This window comes from Gavialis gangeticus, unplaced genomic scaffold (genome assembly GCF_001723915.1).
Source record: "Gavialis gangeticus isolate Ggan-Ray unplaced genomic scaffold, GavGan_comp1, whole genome shotgun sequence".
Lineage (NCBI taxonomy): Eukaryota > Metazoa > Chordata > Crocodylia > Gavialidae > Gavialis > Gavialis gangeticus.
This window is the reverse complement of record NW_017729034.1, coordinates 88393636-88403779: the sequence shown is the minus strand read 5'-3', so window position 1 is coordinate 88403779 and position 10144 is coordinate 88393636. Positions and strand designations below refer to the sequence as shown.

Below are 10144 nucleotides of genomic sequence, written 5' to 3'. Positions count from 1 at the left end.
CATCCTGTTCTCCTCCGCCCATCCTTGTAACCTATCTAGGTCTAACTGTAGCCTGTTGCTCCCCTCAATTGTGCCCACTTCCCCCCACATCTTAGTGTCATCAGCAAACTTGAACAGGGTGCTTTGCACCCCCTCGTCCAAATCACTGATGAAGATATTGAACAGTGCAGTAATGAGAACATTTAAAAAAGGCAGCAGCTGTTACATTCTAATTGTTATGTGTGGACAAGCTGGGAACAATACAAATGCAGCAAAACTACCTCAACTTTAACACTGCTTCATCAAGCATTAAAGCGGTAGCAATTTCGCTGCATTTATTCCTGCATTCGTCCATGGCTTGTCCACATATAAGAACATGCCAGCTGCTGCCCTTTTCAAATGTCTCCAAATATACATGTGTCCATACCCTGTAAGAATAACTGAATCAAACTAAAGCTTCAAGTTGTTGTCAGCAGCAATCCCTTGATTCAAGGATGATATCTACCGTGGCTCATTGATGGATCTTCAGGCGACTTGAGAGTCCAATCCTTGAGAGACAAATCCATCTGCAGAAGTTGCAGGTCTTTCCACAAGGAAGAGTAGGCTGCAGTCTGGGATTCCTCTCTTTTTCCTTTCTCCACTCTCTCTTCTCTGCTTTAACTGCAAGACATTTTATCTCAAAATGGGCTGCTGTTTGGTTGAGGCTGCAGCGCCATTGAGATCGGTTGGCAGGTAGTTCCTCCCAACTCTTGATGACAGCATCTGTTTTTTTGAGGTATACCTTCAATGTGTCCTTGTAGCGTTTACTCTAACCACCAGAAGATCTCAGGTCAGTACTAATAGAGCATCTCCAGGCTCTTATGATGACAGTGGTAGGTCACCCACGTTTCGCATCAATAGATGACAGTGGGGATGATGACTGCATTGCAGACCTGGATCTTGTGTCTTTCTGGAGACTGCAATGAATAAAGACATGCCAAAGCAGCTTCCCAAAAGAGGAACTTATGCACCAGATCCTGTGCTGGATCTCCTCATCAATATTCACACTCTGAGAGAGGTGGCTATGAAAGTAGGGGAAGCGCTCAACTACCTTCAGTGTCTTTTCCTGGATGGTAATTTGAGGAGGGGGGTCATCATGGTCTGAGGCAAGCTGATAGATCACTTTAGGCTTCTAAATATTGAAAGAGAGGCTCAAAGTTCAGTAGGCTTCTCCAAAGAGATCCAGCATGGACTAAGGGTTTTCCCTCAGTGTGCGTAAAGAAAGTCAAGAATGGTTGTTTTGAATACTTTGGCCTTGGAGCAGAAATGTCTCAGACTGAAAAGCCCCCCATACATTCAATATCAATTCCAGAAGGAAGACAGTCCTTAATGAGAACAAGGATAACTGTCAAAAAAATGGAAAACAAAACTGGGGGGATAATACATCCTTGCTTGACACCAGTTTAGATAACAAATGGATGTGTCCCCAATAAACTACAAAGAACAATCACAATCACCTGGTCAAGGAGAAGCCTCAGGACATTGATGTACTTTTTAGGAAACCCAAAACTGGCCAATACTTTCCACAAGGCTTTGCGACTGATGGAATCAAAGGCCTTAAAAAGGTCAAGTAAGGCCATATACGGGTCCTAATGTTGTTCCTGACACTTTTCTTGGATCTGATGGGCAATAAAAATCATGTCAAGTGCCTTATAAGATGGTCTGAAACCACACTGAAATTCTGGCAGGATTACCTCAGCAAGACGTGGAAGACAGTTCAGGATGACGCAGGAGAGGATTTTCCCTGCTGTGGAAAGAAGGGCAATACCTTGGTAGTTCCCACACACTGACTTATCTCCTTTCTTGAAGATGGTCATGATGTGGGCATTCCTCAGGTCCCCAGGGATCTCTTCACTGATCCAAATTTGGAGAATAAATCTGTGGAGTCTCAGAACCAGTCCCTTGTTACTACAAACAAATGCTGGCAGAGACACCTTAGATCGCTAAAAGCTAAACTGACCACCACTATTAAGAATAATTATTTATATTTCCTCTTCTTCCATAACTACATCTTCACATTCCTTTTTTTTCTACACAGATTCTTCTTCAGACTAGATATTTTGGTTGTAGATACTTCACTCAGTGAGCAAGGTTTCCACATGTTAAGGGGTAGACTGTCGCCTCTAGGTATGGCTGAGTTCAGAAGCATTCTAGTGACAACGGGCAGTTATGTAGAAACAGAGAAACCAAGTCATAACATGAGACTGCATATCAGGCTCATTAAAAATTATTGTTAAATTGTTCAGCCTGAGTTGAGCTTCCCCTTCAATTAAACTGAAATCTGGGGAAGGGGGTGTGTTCAGGTAAATTCAGAATGGAGAAGAGAATCAGATCATATTAGTCTACGCTAATCTTTGCCAGGATGCCAACATCTACATCCTGGTGTCTATTTGTACTAGATCCAAATCATTTTGTCATCCTGTGCACTGCTCTGGTAGCCTCCTTGAATAATTGGCCTTGAATTAGCCAGTTCCCTAAAATATTTTCCATCTGATCACTGCAATAGACACTCCCTGGAGCTGGCACCAGGCCAAATGGAATTGAGAAACATGTAAGGTAAAGATATGTAAAAAGGCAGCTTTGTAATGACTGTAGTGCCCACAGCTGTTTGTGGTGTCCATGGCTGTTAACCTGCTTCATAGACTGCAAAGATCCTGTTCTGAACCACCGAGGTCTTGCACGTGAATTATGCATTTTGACTTCTATAAGCAGGAAGCAAATTGAAACATGAAAGGAACTACCTACAGTGTATAGTGGTTGTCACCTGGCTGACTGACATAAAGGGGCTACCACTCTTTGGTCTGTAGAGGCTGATAATCCAAGTCTTAGTGCACAGGCTTATATAACTGTCTTCATTTAACCTTTTTTTCTCCCTGTTCCTACTCTGAAATGTATTAATGCCACTCTAGGCCAGTATCAGTCCTGGGGCTCTTGCTCACTTAAGTAATCTTGAGAGAGTCAATGTGACTCCCTGTAATAGAACTACTCAGATGAAAAGGAGTTTCAGAATAAAATATTATGAAAACTTCACCTGAGCCTACTCATCCTACCTGCATACAATGATTTAAAGAAGGAAAACCCTTCAGTTACTTAAAAAAATTCAGAACTGAAACATTCCTTCTTCCAAATAGTTTTTTCACCCTACTGCAAAATATTGTACAAAATGGAGTGTTGAAAATATATTTAATTTTCCCACCTCCATTCCTTTTAAGCTACTTGCAAATTAAGGAAATGTAACCATTATAGCTTGAACCCTGATTCTGTAAGCTGATCCAAACTCAGGGGACCTAGTATGGATGTAAAGACTCAATTGCAATGGGATGTCTTGCAGACATAATGATCAGCTTGTAAGATCAGGAAATGATGGTAATAAGATGATGATGAACTAATACAATCATAAGATAATACATTCCTTGAAGGGGAATACTTCAGTACACTAGTCTACCTCATGCTTCAGAATGCCCTTAAGGTGTGTAGTTGACTCACCAAGGGAAATATCTTGACCTGAGTTAACATTTTCATTGATTATTCAGCAGCAATGTCTTCTTTCTTCGCAGAAGACAATAAGAGAGGAAGGATCATGGGCAGGTTGCTTTTCATATTTCTGCTGGCATTTTTCCTTCCCAGTGTAGTACCCTCCGGTTCCCCTTTATTCCCAAGAGCACTAAAACTACCACAGTGCTGAACAATATAGCAGCCTTGGAAATATTGATTGGTTGTCACTTTGATACCATTCCCAACAAATAAGCACTAAAGCAGTCATTCTGGGCATATGGTCTCAGAACTCTGCTTCAACAGTAAGCTTTTAAAAACATTTGGGAATTCAGCCTCTAATACTAGGGTGACACAATTGCTTTTCCTATCCAAGGATAATCAATACAGCTCTGTGCATATACAGTGCTAGCAACACATTAAGACACAAAACGCACTTTGCTTATAGTGTTATGACAAGATGTGGTGATCATCTTTAAAGAACTGCCAGTTTTCCCTTAGGTCAGGGCTATCAGGCTTGTGGGCTGCAGGCCGCATGCAGCCTACAAGGGGTTAACTTGCTGTACCCAGGTTCCCACCTTGCCACTGCTCCCTTCATCGTTCTGGCTGCTGCCTTCATTGCTCCCTTCATCACTCCCTCCCCCAGCTTCCACTTCCTATCTGGCCCGGGGAGGTGGGGAGGGGCAGCCCATGGGGCTGGGAGAGCACGTGGCCTGGGCACCTGGGTGGCATGATGCATCCCTGGACCAGGGAGCTGGCAGTGGGGTTAGTGGAGAGGAGAGGGAATGCCCTTGCAGATGAGGCCTGTGGCCCATGGTGGTGCAGCCCATGTGGCCCCTGGCTGCTTAAAAGTTGGATAGCCCTGCCTTAGATCAACAAATAGCTCAGTATCTGCAGCATTCTAAAAAGATAATACTTAAATAGTAAAAATACGGGCAAGATTTTAAGATTCAATGCAAAGAAGAATTCCCACAGAAAAGCATGCATTATTTTGCCACCAAGGCTCTAATTCCTCAATAAATCCTGTGTAAACAGATTTCTGTGTCCAGACTGAGACACTGAAGTCAACAGAGCTGCACATGGGCATACTCACAATGAACTCTTGCAGGATCCATCCTGATTAGTATTCATCCCTACAATGACAACCTTGTCACAATACATGGGTAGTTACATGCATATGTCACACGTCAAAATGGACTTCACCCCTTTATCTTATGCACAGCCCTGCATGGAGCATCCAGAAATGACAGGCAATTTGCTAACACTTGTCTCCTCTATAACTTAAAACCCTAAGCAAAAATGGTTTGAAGGGCCTTCTGGAAGCTCAGTAATATTGAGCTTTTTACCAATTTAGTATAAGAGAAAGCTACCTTAAAATATTACAGAAATCCTTGTCAGGAAAATACAAAGATAAATGCAAAGCCAAAATCAGCCCATTATCTATCTTTCCCATAGATATTAATATGAAGCAGGCTGTAATTGTTCCTAGAAAGTTGAACTAAGATAAACATAAATAGCAGCATTCACAAATACATTTTCAAGCTCTAAATTTTCAAAGTGCAACACCCCAGGAGAGCTCAGTAAAATTTACTGCAAATGACTCAAGACTCATCAAGCCTTTTGTGCCTAACCTTTTACAGAGTCTGAATTATATAACCAGCTTGTCACGAATCACAAAGTCTTGTTGAAGACACTGTAAAAAATATTATAGCGAGAAAGAGGTAGAGAGTGAGTGCGCTCTTAAATCATGGTCCTGTACCAAACAATTTTCTCAAAGCTTTTCAAGCCTCTTTTTAAGCACCACTCCACTTGCTGGTATTTCTGCTGAATGCATTTCTTAACCCAACTACTAGGGGAGCAGATTCCAGAAGTTTGATTCAAAGCCAATGGTCATGCCATTACAGGCATCTGTTTGCCTGGGTTGCTCAGGTACATTATACACAGTCTGCTCCCCACAGAGTGATGGTAGTAATGCTGCATCTGCTATAGAGACTAAATGATCATGTGTCCACTAGTCACTGATGTTTGTTAACTAACTCACACAGGGAATCTAGTTTTGTTCAGCAATCAAGATTCTTTGCCTGGTAGGTTAGAAAGAAAAGTTATAGAGAAAAAGACCCACCAGAAGAAACCAGTGGTTTTTATGTGAGAATGCTTAAGCAAAACAGAAACTAGGTGCCTAACCAGTCAAGGCCAGACTGAGGTTTTTAAACCACAGGTCATACATAGAAATCCACCAGGAAGAATTTTCTCACCCCACAGGTACCAATCATTCCCTAAATACATGTGGGCAAGATTAGTGCATGGGATCAGTTTGCCTTAGATAGATTTACCACACAGCGCGCGTGCACACACACACACACACACACACAAACACACACACTAACCAAGTAGATGGAAAGTTCTAATTTGTCTCTGTTCACGCTTCTGATACTGCATCCATGCCTGTGGTAACTGTGTATCACACGGTCATTCCCTGACAAATCTAGCTGCTAGCTAAAGCATTTGACAGATGCCTGAACCAAAGTTCAGAAGGACCTGAATATTGTAGCTGCCATCGCATTTGCCATCAAAAGGAGAAAGCAGGAAAGAGAGAAGAAGAAAGGGAAAGTGTCTCATTCCGGAGCTGGCTCGAGTTACTCAATACATCCCAGAGCACACTGACAACATCTCACAACTGTACTGCAACATCATGCACACGTGTTAGAGTCAGAGAGAGATGGGAAAGCTAGAGTGCAAAGAAATCAGGGGATAATTTATTAAATGCATTCGTCATACTTATTTCCATAATGGAAAGTACTTCAGCTCAGGAAATGAACTGCTGCCACCACCAGCTCAATGGGTCAATAATTGCAGGTGTAACATAACTCTAAGACCACCTGGCTTACTGCACCTTTAGAGTTATCCCAGACAGTGCCTGGATTACACACAGACATAAATCCACTTCCTCTTCCTACTTATTAAATCAGCACAATAACAACAACAGCAACAACAGTAATAACAGGTATTATCTACTTGAAAATTCCACAGAATTTCTTTTGATATAATTGAAAATAGCTGTGTGCCCAGAATAAAACAGAATGACAAACTGACATCAAGATCAACTAATGAAAATACATGTAAATTATTCTACTGTATCATATATTATGCATCATTAAAACACTAAAAAAGCCATGAAGAGTTAAGCAGTGCATCTGCTCGACAACCCTTCCTGTGTGGATACTCTCCTTGGGTTCAGGAAGCATATCTTCTCTCTAAAGGCTGAGCAACAGAGCTAGATTTACCGCCTTCCAGACAAGGAACCCCCCCTTCCCTCCCCCCTCCCTCCAGTGAATAATATCTGTGTACTACCTGCATTTATCAGCACTGCAATCCCATATCTTCAGTCATTCAAAGAATTTAACAGCCTGGAAATTCCTGTTGTCCATTATTTGAGGTCACAGATAAAAGCTAAACAGCAGCCGTAACTCCCATCAATCATAAGTCAGTCACTGATAGAATGTATGGTAGGAGACCTACTGATGTAAGCGAGTCACCAGAGAAAATACCCACTGATGACGCATATCCAGGCATAAAAATAGTTACAGGGCCCCCAAAGGGATTATTCAACAGCCTACATTTAGATATTCTTACAAGAGACCTGAAGTCAATTTGCTGCTGTTAGATGGCTGGGGAGTGTTGAAGTTTAAGCTTCATCAGCAAACATAACCACAAATAGCTGGTTTAAATAAACTACTGCAATTACAAGCTGTTTTGTAAATTTTAACACTACATTACAAGGATTAAGCCTAAACAGACCTACTTACTATAAAATGCTATAGAGTCTTTTTGCTTTTATTCTGTCCTTATCCATTTACAAACTCCTTTATCACAGTAGTCAGGGGTGGAGAAAACAATTGAAAATTAATCCAGAGATATTCAAAATAAACCTCCTGTTCCACCCACCTGAAAGTAATATTTGTTTTTATAATAAAAAGAAATTGCAGCACAGTGCTTTGCCTGTGCTACAGAAACTACTCCTTCATAGCCATGATCTTCAGACAGTACTTGAGTTGAACTTTCTGCCCTCCTTGTGTCACTTCTCTATCTTCTACTTAGAAAGGATTATACTGTTAATCTTTTACCTCACAAGCCAAAACCATGTAAAAGATATAGTACAGTATTGCCCATATCCAATACAATTTTAGTGATTTTTTTACATGAATATTTAATTTAAAACATGCTTTTAAAATAAATAATCAACTGTTATTCATAATTCTCTGCTCCTTGAGGTTCTTAGGATTTTTCATATGCTGTCATGGTAATAGAATGTATTAGGCTGTAAGTGGGCCTGCCAAAATTATTGACAGCAATGTTAGCAAAATTGTTGCAACTTCTAGTAAGTATAAAATACTTGGGTGAAATCATCAAAAGCCCTCATGTAACTTAGGCCTACCCTCTACTTGTTCCCGCTCTGCATGTATCAGACTTGGAAATGAGGTGGTGATGTCCCTCTGCAGGCATCACCCCTCCAGCCCCACTTCTGTTCTCAAGTCCTCTGTGCTGGAGAGTGGCAGTGGAGTGGGAAGATGACCTCAGAGACTCATTTCTGTTTCAAGACATAGTAAGTAGGAGTGGGTAGGCAGCTGCACTCAAGAGCAGCAACCCCAAATGCATTCTCAAAAAAGTAGCAATACACCCTAAGGCTTCTCCAAGTCCCATTTTCACAACTGACACAAGCACACAAGAATCAGAATCCTACTGATTTTCAATGCAGTTTAGGCTCTAAGTGTTTTACTCACTTCTGGAAATAGGACTCTGGAGCCTAAGTCACTTAGGCACTTTTGAAACATGTTCTCCTTTACCATAGATAATCATGCATACATTTAGAGACATACCTCTCCCTATAGCAGGCAGGGGGAAAAGCCCATCTAACTTTCAGGAAGCAAAAGTTCTACCTCATTTTTTTCAACTCAAAATAAAAGTGCAAATTATTTTCGGTACAGTGATTTCAGACATCGCTCACGTTTCTCTCATGTGCATATATATACTGGCAGCTTGCATGGCCTAGTTTAAGAGCTGTAAGTAGAAAGGTTCGTTTGTGCCCTCTAGGCCACTGCCAGACGTTAATTTAATCATGTGATAGGATCTGAGGGATTTCATCCCGGATCCCCAAAATTGCGCATCCTACCAGATGTTCAAGGTGTTGCTTGGCAGGACACATAATTTTGGGGGCTGGGGATAATATTCGTTAGATCCCACTGTGCATCTGCTGAACTTGTTTGAGTTTGCCAGCACATTGGGGAGCCCAAGATCAGGGAGTCATTCCCCAATCCTAGGCTCCTCAAACGCTGACTTGTTCAAAGGGTGTATAACATGCACTTTTAATCTGCAACAAATGTAACATCTGGAGGGAGTCCTAGATAATATGTCTACCAAGTCACTAGAAAAAGCCTAGTATTGTTCCCTCCTCCTCTCATCTATTAGCCCTGTGCCCTTTCCCAGGCTGCCCACCCCAATTCCCTGCAGAGTCTAGGAATAAAGCAATTCATTTCCCAAAGAAAATGTGGGAGACAAAACAATCAAATCCTGTAGTGCACGCTATTGTAGGAGCTCTCACAACACCACAAAGCAGGTGTCATGAAGACTAGCAGAGATGCAACTGTTTAATATACCACATCACTGAAAATCTGTGAAGCAGTAAGTAGCCTTTTTAGCAAGTTTGCTAATTCAAGAGGAAAACAGAGCCTATAATGTTTCACATGCAATGTACAAAGTCTCTCACCAACAAGAAGTTATAATTCTCTTTCTTGTCAGGAACCTTTAAATAACTCATATCAGGCACACTTCTCTAAAATGAACATAATAATCATTTATCGTGGATTACCGTAACTGCCCCCAGTCCTATACCCATTGAAATCAACAGGAATTACGCCACTGGCTTAGATGGCAGAAAGACTGGGCCATACTCTATATTCCCCTAAATGAAATAAACACTTTTTCTAACTCTATGTTCCTTGCTTCTACATTAATGTGCTCTGGTTATCCCCAGGTAGCAGTTCAGCCTTTCGGCAGCTGCTACCAGTCAGAATATTTACTGTTAAACTGTACCAATAACTGACCTGGACTATTAAGTCAGCCCATGGTCCTGCAAGATGGGAGGGGATTAAACGTGGAGAAAATTTAGCTTCTCCCCCAAGGTGACACAAGTAGAGCTTGGCTACAGTGGAGGATTCAGTCTTCTGACTTTATATCTTTCACTAAATATTTGTGTGCATTTATGGTGGTGTATTAATATTTAATAAAAATAATAATAGGATTCTGGATGAGAATGTAGATGCAATATAGCTTCTGCTTTGTAGGATAGGATATGATTACAGTTTTTAATGGAAATATTGCAAAAATGAATGATGCGCATTATAAAAAGTAATGCTCTTGTCTTTCATTTTAATGGAATTTTTTTATGCCAGTCTCAGCAATACCATAATTGCTAAATTTACCACCAGTCACACAATTCCCCATGCTGTCTACTTTTGTGATTCTTATCCTGAGTTTTTTTATCTTTGGCATTTATCTTATAGTCCTAGGTCCTGAGGACATGTGATTTCCCATGGGATTTCCAGCCTCCATTTAAAAAAAAAATGTTTCTTCCCCA

The 10144-nt window shown here is 41.1% G+C and overlaps 1 protein-coding gene across 2 annotated transcripts in view; it reads right to left on the bottom strand.

Annotated features, from left to right (window-relative positions):
- HIVEP2 (human immunodeficiency virus type I enhancer binding protein 2) overlaps positions 1 to 10144 on the bottom strand; it is a 154459-nt gene that overhangs the window by 131451 nt on the left and 12864 nt on the right. Inside the window, exon 1 of one of the 2 annotated variants that reach the window (XM_019527194.1) lies at positions 6862 to 6982. The exons of the other annotated variant lie outside the window; for it this stretch is intronic. The gene's annotated coding sequence lies outside the window, so the exon portion shown is untranslated. Of the gene's footprint in view, positions 1 to 6861; positions 6983 to 10144 lie in introns of those variants that run through there. 2 annotated transcript variants of the gene reach the window in all.